The sequence below is a fragment of the Carex rostrata genome, chromosome 9 (assembly GCF_964058835.1).
Source record: "Carex rostrata chromosome 9, lpCarRost1.2, whole genome shotgun sequence".
Lineage (NCBI taxonomy): Eukaryota > Viridiplantae > Streptophyta > Magnoliopsida > Poales > Cyperaceae > Carex > Carex rostrata.
The window spans coordinates 1,597,969-1,610,249 of record NC_135926.1 but is presented as its reverse complement, the minus strand read 5'-3'; the positions used below and the strand labels follow the sequence as shown (position 1 = coordinate 1,610,249).

The 12,281-nt window shown below is 34.7% G+C and overlaps 1 long non-coding RNA gene across 1 annotated transcript; it reads left to right on the top strand.

The window, feature by feature from the left end:
- The first annotated feature begins 5,848 nt into the window (after positions 1-5,848).
- Positions 5,849-8,269, top strand: LOC144559682 (uncharacterized). Its single transcript, XR_013513206.1, has 2 exons — positions 5,849-6,393; positions 8,001-8,269. It is a non-coding gene; the product is annotated as an uncharacterized LOC144559682 (long non-coding RNA).
- Positions 8,270-12,281: the final 4,012 nt, after the last annotated feature.

The window sequence follows — 12,281 nt, the reverse complement described above, 5'->3', positions numbered from 1 at the left end:
TCGTAAATACAATATGGATATAGTTCGAAATAGTTTTGACTTTGCACAATAAAAATAATATATACAAATTTATATACAAAGTAAATAAAAATAATATAAAGTTTGTGAATTTTTCGGGTTTAAATCATAAATGAAAATAAATATTATTCATAAACTTAGTCAAATCCGCTTATAGTATGAATATCATATCTGTAGAATTTAGAAATTTTATAATTTAATAAAGATACCTAATAGGTTCCGGGAGGCGCAGATGCGGATATTTCCAAACCGATTGGGCATCGTTGGCAAGATCAACGGTAATACACTCTCTTCTAAAATAAGATATGGTGCATATCTAGTCTACAATTTGGGGGGAATTTGTGAAGATATTTCCTATACAATTGGCAAAATGAGACAACAAACATCAGTGACTGTAGCAGGCACACACGTGATCAGCAAAAGTATTGTTTTCCTTGAACCATTTAACGTAAAATACACGTTAGCAAACCCACGAGTTTTGTTGAACCCATTATATGCAAGGAAGGTTCTATTTCAGAAGCCAGAATTTGACAACAATATCGAAATTATATTAGCTAAGAAAAGAAATGATGGGTGGATAGAGGTGGAGATGGGAACGTTTTATATTCATCATGAACAAGAATTAGAATTAGAATTAGGAGATGGAGAGGTGGAGATAAATTTGCAAGCAATTGAAGGATCACTCTTGGAAAATGAGATAATCATACAAGGAATTGAGATTAGGCCTAAGCATTAATTACAATTTTTTTTCATTTTCATTTTCATTTTCATTTCCTTATTATTGTTAACATTTGTCTGACTTAAGTAATATGAAATTAATATCAATTCATAACTTTAATTTATTAATAAATTATTATTTTTTGTTTAATTTATATTTCCATTTGTTAATTTAATCAATTAAGAATTAAATTCAATATTAATAACAATTTTTGCCTCTTCTTCGTTAAATTTTTGCTGCATATCTTTTCTTCACCACAAAATGTAATAAAGCGGGCTAACAAATTAAATTAAGAAAAAAAAAACTTGATGCAATTGCAAGACCTATGCCTAAAATGCTCAAAGCTCTCATCTTTTTTTCTTTTTTTTTTAACTTACGGCTTTGTTTTTCTCTATTTTTCATTCTTTTGCAACTTCATCAGAAATCCATGACCAAGGAGTGAATTTGTCGAAAAAAAAAAGAAGAAGAACGAAATGAAACAGATTAAATCACAACCCAACAATAAGCATTTTATGAAGTTGGAAAGAAAAAAACTAAAACAAAGTGGACTTAAAAAAAATTGGAAAAAAAAAAAACTTAATTAACTTTGCAATGAAGATCTTAACTATATACTATATTCGAATTACATTTGAAGACCAAGCAGCCAATGCCGTGAAAATTAAAAAGAGAACATATATAGAAACAAGAGAGATAAGAAAACACATTCTAATATTAGAGCGGGAAAGAAAATGGAACGGCAAATGGAGAGAAACAGAGCAACAAACAAGTTTTTTTTTTTTTTTTTTTTTTTTTTGAGGAGGAAACAAAAAGTTAAAATCCAGTTCGAGAAGAGTTTGATCAGAAAAATTGCTTTAAAATCTCACAAACCCAAAAATTAAGACACTGGTTTGAAGATAAGGACAAATTTGTCTTTTGATTTATTTGTTAATATTAATATTTATTTTTAATTGATTAAATTAATAAATTTAGCGAGTTTAGAAAAAGAAATAACTAATTTTAAATTTTTTTATGGGAAAATATCTAATTGAAGTTCTCTTTGATATTTTGCATTCAATGCTACTTTATCTAGCTACTTCAATGTTATTAAACATCAATTCCATAAGATAATTAATTACATAGTCAAAATTATTGAGAAAATATAACAAAATGAAATACAAGTTAGAACCTAGCAAATATCTGAGAAAGAAAGGTATTGTTTCAAAATTTTACAAAATTAAAGATATAAAGAAAAGGCCAAAATTTTTATTAATATCCAAAAAAGATGAAATTTCAGAAACTATTCAAATTTTCGCGTTTTTTTTAAATCTACCCAAACCGCAAAAAAAAATTTGCGGTAATTCAGTCTAAAATCGGAAAATAAAATTGCAGTTTTGAAATTCCAAAATCACAAAAATAATTGCGGTTGCAAAAAAAACGCTATAATTTTTACCGGTTTTGCATTTTTCAAATATTTTTTTAGTTAAATAGAAATATTTATAATTTATTTATTTTGGAATTGAGATATTAGAAATATTTTATATATTTCTTTGAAAATAGATGGAATACTATATAATTTGATTTTTTTAGAAAGATTACTACAAATAACTCGGATCAACATATTTCATGCCGGATTTTTTTGCGGTTGTAAGAAAAATTAATATATTTCTTTATGTGTTATTGGAAAAAAATAAAAATGCTTGGATTCTAAGTTATTGATCCCGATTCAAAAGTCATTTCTAAGTAAATACATAAAATATTGTCATCCTTCTAGTACATTTAATTTCTAAAAAGGTGTATCTATTTAAAAAAACAAAAAATTTAAGTTATTTAATGATTGTTATTCAAAAAGAATTATCAAAATAAATACAACTTTTTAGAAATTAAATGTACTAGAAGGATCACAATATTTTCTGTATTATCTAGAAGCGACTTTTAAAATGCGATCAATAACTCAAATTTAAAGCATATTTATTTTTTTCCAGTAACTCATAAAGAAATATATTAAATTTTTTACCGCCGCAAAAAATCCAGCATGAAAAATGTTGATCTAAGTTATTTGTAGCAATCTTTCTAATAAATCAAATTATATAGTATTCCATCTATTTACAAAGAAATATATAAAATATTTGTAATATTTCAATTTCAAAAATAAATAAATTATAAATATTTCTATTTAACTAAAAAAATATGAAAAATGCAAAATCGGTAAAAATTATAGCTGCTTTATTTTTTTTGCAACCGCATTTTTTTGCGGTTTTGGAAAAATAGTTTTGCGGTAATTCAGTCTAAAACCACAAAAAAAATTGCAGTTTGAGTAGATTTAAAAAAAACGCAAAAATCTGAATAGTTTCGAAAGAAAAATTGCAGTTGTCAACTTTTGTTTCCACAAGTTTACACCAAAATTTTTATTAATAGGAAATTAATTAAATAAATATCCATAATGAAGAACGAATCTGAGTTTTTTCGAGATATAGGGAAAATGTGATAATTAATCACGTCCTTTGGCCGTTATAGACTATCACGGTTAGGATTAGCGTAAATCTCCGCACTTACACTTATTAATTAACTAAAAAAAAATTCATGTCCGTTATAGACTATCACGGCTAGCAATTTCATTCAAATGCAGCCATTTCATTCAAAAAAAAAAGAAAAAATTTAATTCAATTTCATTCAAATGCAGCCATTTCATTCAAATTTCATTCAAATACATGCCTAGGTTCCAATCCATTGCCGGTGGGGACCACCAGCCAGTGTATGTGATATCCCATGCTCCACACGGCTACTATGCGACGGGGCCACCTGGCACAGCGTCATTTGTGTATGCTATGGCGCCTCCTGCACCGAATCATTCAGGCGGAGGAGGAGGAGGAGGTGAGATGACAAGTGGGTACGGTGCTTATCATCACCAGGCGGTGAGCAGCGTACGTAGCGCTGACGAACACAGAGGCTCCGAAACCCGTGAAGCCTTCACAGGTTTCTTGAGTGCGCGCGCCTGTTTCGTGTTCTTTTTTTTTCTTTTCTTTTCTTTTCTTACTAGTGTCTATTTTTAAGATAGGAAAAGTTGTGTTGGTTGGTAATTAAATGGTAATGCTTTGTTGAACTGTCTGTCTGTCAGTCTGTCCGGCCAGTAAGTAGTGAGTACCGGTCTCCAGTGTGTTTGCAATTTTTCGTGTGTGTGTGCATGTGTGTTTGTTTGTTGGTTGGTTCGTTCTGGTACAATTCTATTTTAGCTTGTTGTAAATACATATTATGCGTATTAGCGTATATGAAAAGAATATATTAGCTTTTGTTGTTGTGCTGTGCTGTGCTGTTGTGTTGCATTCTCGTACAATTAATTAATTAGCTTTATTTGGTTGTTGTGCTGAGGGCCTGAGGCTGAGGCTGAGGCCTTGTTGGGCAAATGATAAGTAACAAGTTTGGATTTGTATTTTTTGGGGGGGTGGTTGAAATGAAGGATATGAAAATTATTTCATTTGAGAGTTTGGATAAGTTGTCTTTGAAGATTCTAAGATATGCTTCTATCTTGACGCAAATAGTCATCTCAGACATGACGATGTGCTCAAATATTCTATCTACAGACTACAGCTAGCCTTATCTTAATTTCTTTTTCTTTTTCTTTTTCTTTTTCTTTTTCCGTTGGGGCCAAATTAATATTTGCACATCCAGATAACTATTTAAATTTATTTAATTTCCAGTGTAAATGTTATCTTCGTTCTCACTATTTCTAAATGGTCAACTAAAGTTGTCACACCCCGGAACAGGGGGTCGCGCAGTTTTGTTTTAAAATGCGGTTTTGTTCATGCATGCAGAAGACCACTGCATACCGCATATGCGGATTTATATATATATATATTGTTATGTTTATGTATGTGGGCCTGATTCTAGGAGTATGCGGGGGGTGGCAGCCCCATGCGAGCGTTGTCTGAGGTTACGAAGCACCGCTCATGTTATATCCCGAAATTTTAAAACACGATTAATTATGCTAATTTAAAATTTTCACTCAAGTTAAAATTTTACTAATTAAACTAACAATCATTTAGAATTATATTATCAATTTATAATGTAAACTAAAAATTTCGAGATATAAATAACCTATGAAACTATGTAATTAAAATGAGAATTAGAAAATAAAATAAAATGATTCGTGTAAAGAAATAAATAAATAGATTTGAAATTAGTAGAATAAATATACAAATTTTCATACGAATAATTTTATATATAAGTTACAAATTTTATTTATTTAGGAATTATAAAGATGTGATTTGATAGTTATATATATATATATATATATATATATATATATATATATATAGAGTACGGCTAACGCGCTTCCTCTAGCATATGGGCCGAAATGCTTCCGGTGGAAAGTTAAAATTTCAAAATCCAAAAAGTCGATCTGAACCGTTCATCTTCTTCTCCATATTAATATCTGCTTAGAGACCAAATTTTACATTTTTCTGAAATTTTTTACTATTTATTAAGCCATTTTGAAAATCATTGATCCAACGGTGGCTTACCAAACAGTAAAAATCAGAAGTTACCGTTGGATCAGCGATTTTCAAAATGGCTTAATAAATAGTAACAAATTTCAGAAAAATGTAAAATTTGGTCTCCAAGCAGATATTAATATGGAGAAGAAGATGAACGGTTCAGATCGACTTTTTGGATTTTGCAATTTCAACTTTTCACCGGAAGCATTTCGGCCCATATGCTAGAGGAAGCGCGTTAGCCGTACTCTATATATATATATATATATACTAAATTGAAATCGAATTATTCGGATTATAAAATCAAATTATAAACACTTGAAAATAATCGTATGACACTATGCTAATTTTATGAAACTTCGATTCGAATTTATAAAATAAACTTAATATTTAAAAGAGACTTATTTAATAAATAAATTTTTGTGCAATTCCTTTCTTTTTGCTTCCCGTCAGGTGCAATGCACCATGTATATTTATTAATCAATTAAAGTTTTGCTTTGTTTAGAAAATCTCAAACGTTCACACCTTCTAGCACGGATCTTAAAGCAGCCCAATTAATAAACCCCTCCTCTTCTCCTCTCTCTCTCTGTCCGTGAAATCCCCTAAACCAACGCCCCCCCCCCCCTCTGCTTTCTTTTTACGCCAACCCCTCCCTCTCTCTTTTCACCATCTCCTTCCCCTCTCCTCTCTTCTGTCACTGAGGTGACACGACCACAAACCCCCGCCCCACTCTCTCCTCTCTCTTGGTCCGTGAAACACCACAACAGTGCCGCCCCCCCTCTCTCTTTTTCGCCTCCCCTTCCCTCCCGTGAAACCCCTAACCCGTGCCGTACCCGCCCTCTCTGTCTCTATCTCTCTTTTCTTCTCTTTTTACAAACTTATGTCACCAAATTCGGTTGGGATTTCCCTCCTCTTTCATATTTTGGGTTGCGGTTTTTGCTCATACCCGTTAAGGGTTTCTTGTGCTTTGTTGTGTGCTTGCACTTGTGAAGCTTGAGACGAAGCTAGAAGCAAGGTGGAGAAAGCAACAACCGACTACGACTACCAACTCTCGCCACGACATGGATTTGGAAGCAAAGCCGATCAGCAGATTTCGTACGAGCCCGATCATTGGGTTGATCCGACTGACCCGCAGTTCGGAGCATACGTGGAGCACGCTGATTTTTAGCGACAGAGACTCCAGCCCTACAGGTGTGGGATATCTGAATTATTTTCTTTCGTGGGCGTACTCTTACCAGTCGATCCATCTGACCTGACATTCGCACTTTATTTTAAGTAGTTGCATTAAAACTGTAGAGCATGTTTATCCTTTTCTGCACTATAGGTAGAATTGCATAAGCCCCGAAAAACCTGAATTTACTGTATTGTAGGAGTAGAGTAATTAAATAATACTATATTTATATTATTAAAATATTAGGATACTAGTTTGTCTTCTTCTCGTGGAGACAATATATTATTATTATATTACGTGCATACGCATGCATTGGTGAGAGCTGAGCAGAGCCGAGTGACTTCGTTCCGTCTTGGTGTCACTTGGCATGGGACGGCCCGACAGCCACTGAGCTGAGGGTCACTTGATCCTTGGATGGCTTTAGGATTTATATTATATGTATAAACTTGATTATGTATCATTTTCGATCATTTTACTATTTGACGTGAGCAGTTCCGGACTCGAGTTCTGTGGCACGGACGATTCGGGATGTTTCCCACGCCTACATTAGGAGCTACATGCCTAGAACGGGTTACCCCACCACGGTTCCGATCTCGAGTTCCGTGGTGGCATTTTTATTACTTGCGACTGCACAGTTCCGATCTCGAGTTCTGTGTAGGTCTGTTTTACGCTACCGCATGGTTCCGATCTCGAGTTCCATGGCGGATTTGGTGATTTGGTGTGGCGGGTGTTGGTGTGGCGGGTGTTGGTGTGGCGGGTGAGGGCACAGTTCCGATCTCGAGTTCTGTGGCCCTGGTGATGATATTCTTACGACTTGCATTGTATGATTTCTCCTATTGGATATGTTTGGCTTATGAATCGTCTAGGCGAGATGACACACCGGATTTGATATAACCATCGGCTAGTGTGCAGTTCTTGTGGGCAATGCGCGATGTCATTAGGCAACGTGTATCATTGTTCCCTGATCACAGTCCTTGGATTATATTATTCAGATTCTTTTTGGTAAAGGTATAACCATCGGCTAGTGTGCTAGTGTAATGCTAATCTTGTGGACAATGCGCGATGTCATTAGGCAACGTGTATCATTGTTCCCTGATCACAGTCCTTGGATTATATTATTCAGATTCTTTTTGGTAAAGGTATAACCATCGGCTAGTGTGCTAGTGTAATGCTAATCTTGTAGGCAATGCGCGATGTCATTAGGCAACGTGTATCATTGTTCCCTGATCACAGTCCTTGGATTATATCATTCAGATTCTTTTATCCTATTGGCACAACACGGGGTGATTTATTTAAATCTGTAATATTATTATTATTATATTTGTTCACACGGTGCTTTGGTACTGGACTCCGAATTGATTACTATCCGATATTGTATTTTTGACTTTGGCTTTATTTTGCATGTTGGCATATTAGAACAATCGCATCATGGCATTAATTAAAAGTGTTTTTATGACTATTAGATATTGAGATAGGTTTACACTTGTGCATATTTAATTGTATTCATAACTGTACGAAATTTATATAAATAAAAGTGCTTTGACCGTAGAGGATCCCTGAGGGGATAATTCTGGGTCACATACTGGGCGATTCGTCGCTCACCCACAAGTTGTTTCGTGGGTTTTAGGTACAGGTTCTGGCGGTCCGCAGCAGGAGATGTCAGGAGCTGTCCCCGAGGGCCACACCACTTGACCTAGTTAGGGTTAGGCTTTTGATTAGATTTACGAGTCCCGTATTTCCTGTGTTATATATACGGGCTCGATAGATCATGTATCCCCTTTTTATAGATGGTGTTATTTGGATCCGAGATGGATCGAATTATATGTTATGTATGGGTATGTTTATTTATTTGCTATGTGACTGATGCTTGATATTTATATTATTTTATTTTGCTTCCGCTGCTGCTTGATTTATCATTTAGGATTAGCCTTGCATGCTTAATGATTAATTAAGCACGAGGCGAGGTTGATCACACCTTAATCCAGAATTCCTGGTTTGGGGTGTGACAGCTCAATAGAGCCCGAAAAATTTTATTTCGGAGAAGTCAAATTTCATGAAAATCCTTTAACCGACGGCCCAGATTAGTCAAATTATCATATGATTTGATTTAAAACAAGTTTGGTTCAAATCCGATTTAATTTGGCTAAGTTATACCCAAAACAACATTTTTCAGAATCCCCATTGCTGTTACATTCCGAAATTTAAAACATGATTTAAATTGATAAATCAATCATTTGGCTTAAATAAAAAGTTTAATTAACTAAAACGAAACTAAAATTTTGAAATATAAATGAATCATAAAATTATGTACATTAAAATTTAGAGTTTAAACATAAAATAAAATATAGCACTATAGATAAATTGTAACTATTTGGTAAATTCATAACTTAGAAAATTTGTTACAAGTTCATGAAATTTTAGAAAAGGAAATAAATTGACTCGTGTAAGTAAATGACCTAGTTGAAATCTAGATTTAAAATATAACAATACGAATTATTTGTACACATAAATAATGAAATTGATAAATCTTGTTTATTAATGAATTATAGAAGTTTAATTAAATAATATATATAAATAGAGATGTACAATTAATACCAAATGATTTGAATATTAGAATAGAGTAATAAAAGTACAAAATATTCATACGAAATTAATTTCAAAATTTTACGAAACTTCGATTCGAAATTATAGTAGAAACAGATTTTAAACCAATTAAATGAGATTATATTGAAATTCTGGAATTAATTGGACCATTGGATTCCATCTAGCACGAATCTCAAAGCAGCCAATTAATAAAACCCCCTCTCCTCTCTTTCTCTCCTCTCCCTCCCTACCCGTGAGACAGAGCCCCCCCCCCCCCCCCCCGTCCCCTTCCCTCTCTGTTCCGCCAAAACCAGAGGGGCTCCGCCCCCTCCCCTCTCCCGTCGCCGGCGAACCCACCCGACCGCCCCACCCTCTCCTCTCTCTCCTTCTCAGTTCGGGAAACCCCAAGCCCCGCCCCTCTCCCTCTTTTCCCGCCTCCCCTGCCCCTTCGCGCCCCCCTCCTCCTCGCTCGCTGATCCCCGCCACCACCACGAAAACCTTCATCTCTTCTCTCTCTAACCCATGGACCTCCTCTTCCACTTTATCTCCCTCTCTTTTGCACCGGTTGCCATTGATTTCGTGAGAATCCGAAACCCTAGAAATTGGGGGTTTGCCATTATTGCTTGCGGGTGTTTTCGTGAGGTTGCTATGGTGCTTGCTCGTGCTCAAGTGAGACGGTTGCAAGGCGGAGCGAGACGAAACCCTCGAAATCGACCGTTCTCCTTTGACATCCTCTCTTTCGGTTAATTTTTAAATTAAATTATAAACTTCTTGAATTGTGTCTGGATGAATTGATTAATGTTGTAGGAAGTGATTTGTATAAATTAAAGGGGCTAAAATGTAAGAAATGATTAATTGTAGGAAGTGATTTGTATAAATTAAAGGGGCTAAAATGTAAGAAAGGATTAATTGTAGGAAGTGATTAGTATAAATTAAAGGGGCTAAAATGTAAGAAATGATTAATTGTAGGAAGTGATTTGTATTAATTAAAGGGAATTGTAGTTAATTTCACCTTTGCTCGGGTTGTTGATTTTCCCGGTAAATGGTGCTGATTTTGTGTGTGTACCAGTCCTTGACTTGACAGGGACCAAAAATGTAAATAAATTAAACTGAAGGTTGTTTTGTGCAAAATACAAGCCTTGGGGATCTTTATAAAAATAAGGGGTATGAATTATAAAATATAAAGCCTATGTGAGTTGTATAAATATAAGGGACCAATTTGTAAGATGTAAATTGTTTGAGGCTATGGCCGGCCATGCATGTGAAGTATTATAATTTGAGCCATATGTAAATTTAAATAATTGTAAAGAGGACTGAAATTGAAATGTTATAAATGGACTTTGAGTAAATGGTGAATTGTTAATTAGGGGCTTAAACCTTTACTAAATTATGGGTCTTTAATTAAATTGAATTGGAATAAAATAATTGATACGTCCAATGGACCAAAGTGTAATAAGGTGAAAGTTTATATAAGGGCCGACCATATATATATAATTTTGGAATTGGACTTGAATTAAAATGACTATAAATGAGCCGAAAGGTATAAGAGAATTGACGAATTGAAAGACGACTTTTGGAATTTAAGTTTTGAGAATGTAACCGAACTAAACCAAGTAATCGTATAATATAGGTGTAGGCTCAGTCGAGCCAGATTTCGCGAGGCAATTCGAGACGCCTGATCTTTAAATTAAGCGGTACGCTCGTCATAATAAGGTGCGGGATTCTTGGACTTGTTTGATACTTTATTTTCAGGAATTAAATTGTTTATTCGTTTGTCATGTTGAATGATTAATTGTTGCATATTTTGGAATTCATACTGCATATTGATTCTTGCATAAATGAGAAGATTGAATGGTTTTAGTTAAGGTTGATTGGCATGTTGGTACGGTTATTAATTGTTTAGTTCTATGAATTGTTCTTGTTGTGAATGAATCTGCCAGGCCGACCTGTTTAGGTGGCTGGTTAAGGTAACGGTGGCCTATCCGTTGACCGGTGTTTATGAATTTGCCAGGCCGACCTGTTTAGGTGGCTGGATAGGGTGACGCTGCTGACTTATGCGTTTGACCTGTTAGAATTTGCCAGACCGACCTGTTTAGGTGGCTGGATAGGGTGACGCTGCTGACTTATGCGTTTGACCTGTTATGGATTTGCCAGACCGACCTGTTAAGGTGGCTGGATAAGGTGACGGTGAGCTATCCGTTGACCATGTGTTATGATTTTGTGAGACTAACCTGTATGTGTGGCTTTGAGATATATTTGCTTGAGATTTAGCAAAGTTGACCTGTATAGGTAACTTTGATTCCGTGTGTTGCATTTGTGTCAAGTTGACCTGTATTGGTGACTTGTAACCGAACCTTAGGAAATGGTTAAGCCAAACAGCAATTGCAGATGGGTGTCCGATAAAGGTTCAGCTTGGTTGGCCATCTGTAGGCGCTTGTAACCCTACAGATGTGGGTTTGATAACGGTTCAGCTCGAAAGAACATCTGTAATTGCTACCAGCCCTAATGAACTGAGTTAGGAATCGAGTTAAGCCAAAATAGATGTTGTGTTTTGAAATCCATATTGAAATTCCGTAAACTGTGTTTCAGGTTGATTAACTGTTGTCGAGTAGTGGCATTCTGTTATTTATGTTTTCTTATATACTGTTGCATTGTTATTGTTTGGGTTTCATTTTTGAATATAGAGTCTGATTGCAAGTCCAATAATTCAACTGTGGCAAATTCGCACTGAGAATTTATTCTCACCCCCACCCTCCCGATTATTTTCAGGTTTGTTACTCGGACGCAGCAGATGAGGATATTGGCAATGCATATAAAAGATCCACTGCCTTGCGTGTATATGTGACGCTTGATTTATACACGCGGCAGGCTGTCAGACCCGGTGGATTTGGGGTGTGACAGTTAAGATGGTATCAGAGCATGAATATGCAGTGCCAATAACTTATTTGCTGTCGAGAGAACGTCAGTGAGATCGAATCAAGTTATTAGTATCGTTTAAGAAATTTTATTGTAGTCTATTAATGATATACCTTAATTGATGTAGAACGGAAACTGAACATTGAAAGCACGTATGTATAATGTAAAATGGATGGCTTAATAGTAAGTAAGAGTATGATAATAATCTGTTATAGAAATGAAATAACCGTTAAGCAAATGATAAAGGAAGAAATGGGAGTTCAGTTTTAAATGATGCTATAATATGTAGTTAATTTTCTTTGAATACAACATAAACCTAATATTATTTTAATGTTTCATTTTGTTAAAAGCAAACAGAAATAAGGTGATAGATACATGGGCAGAAATTAAATGTAGAACATATTGATAA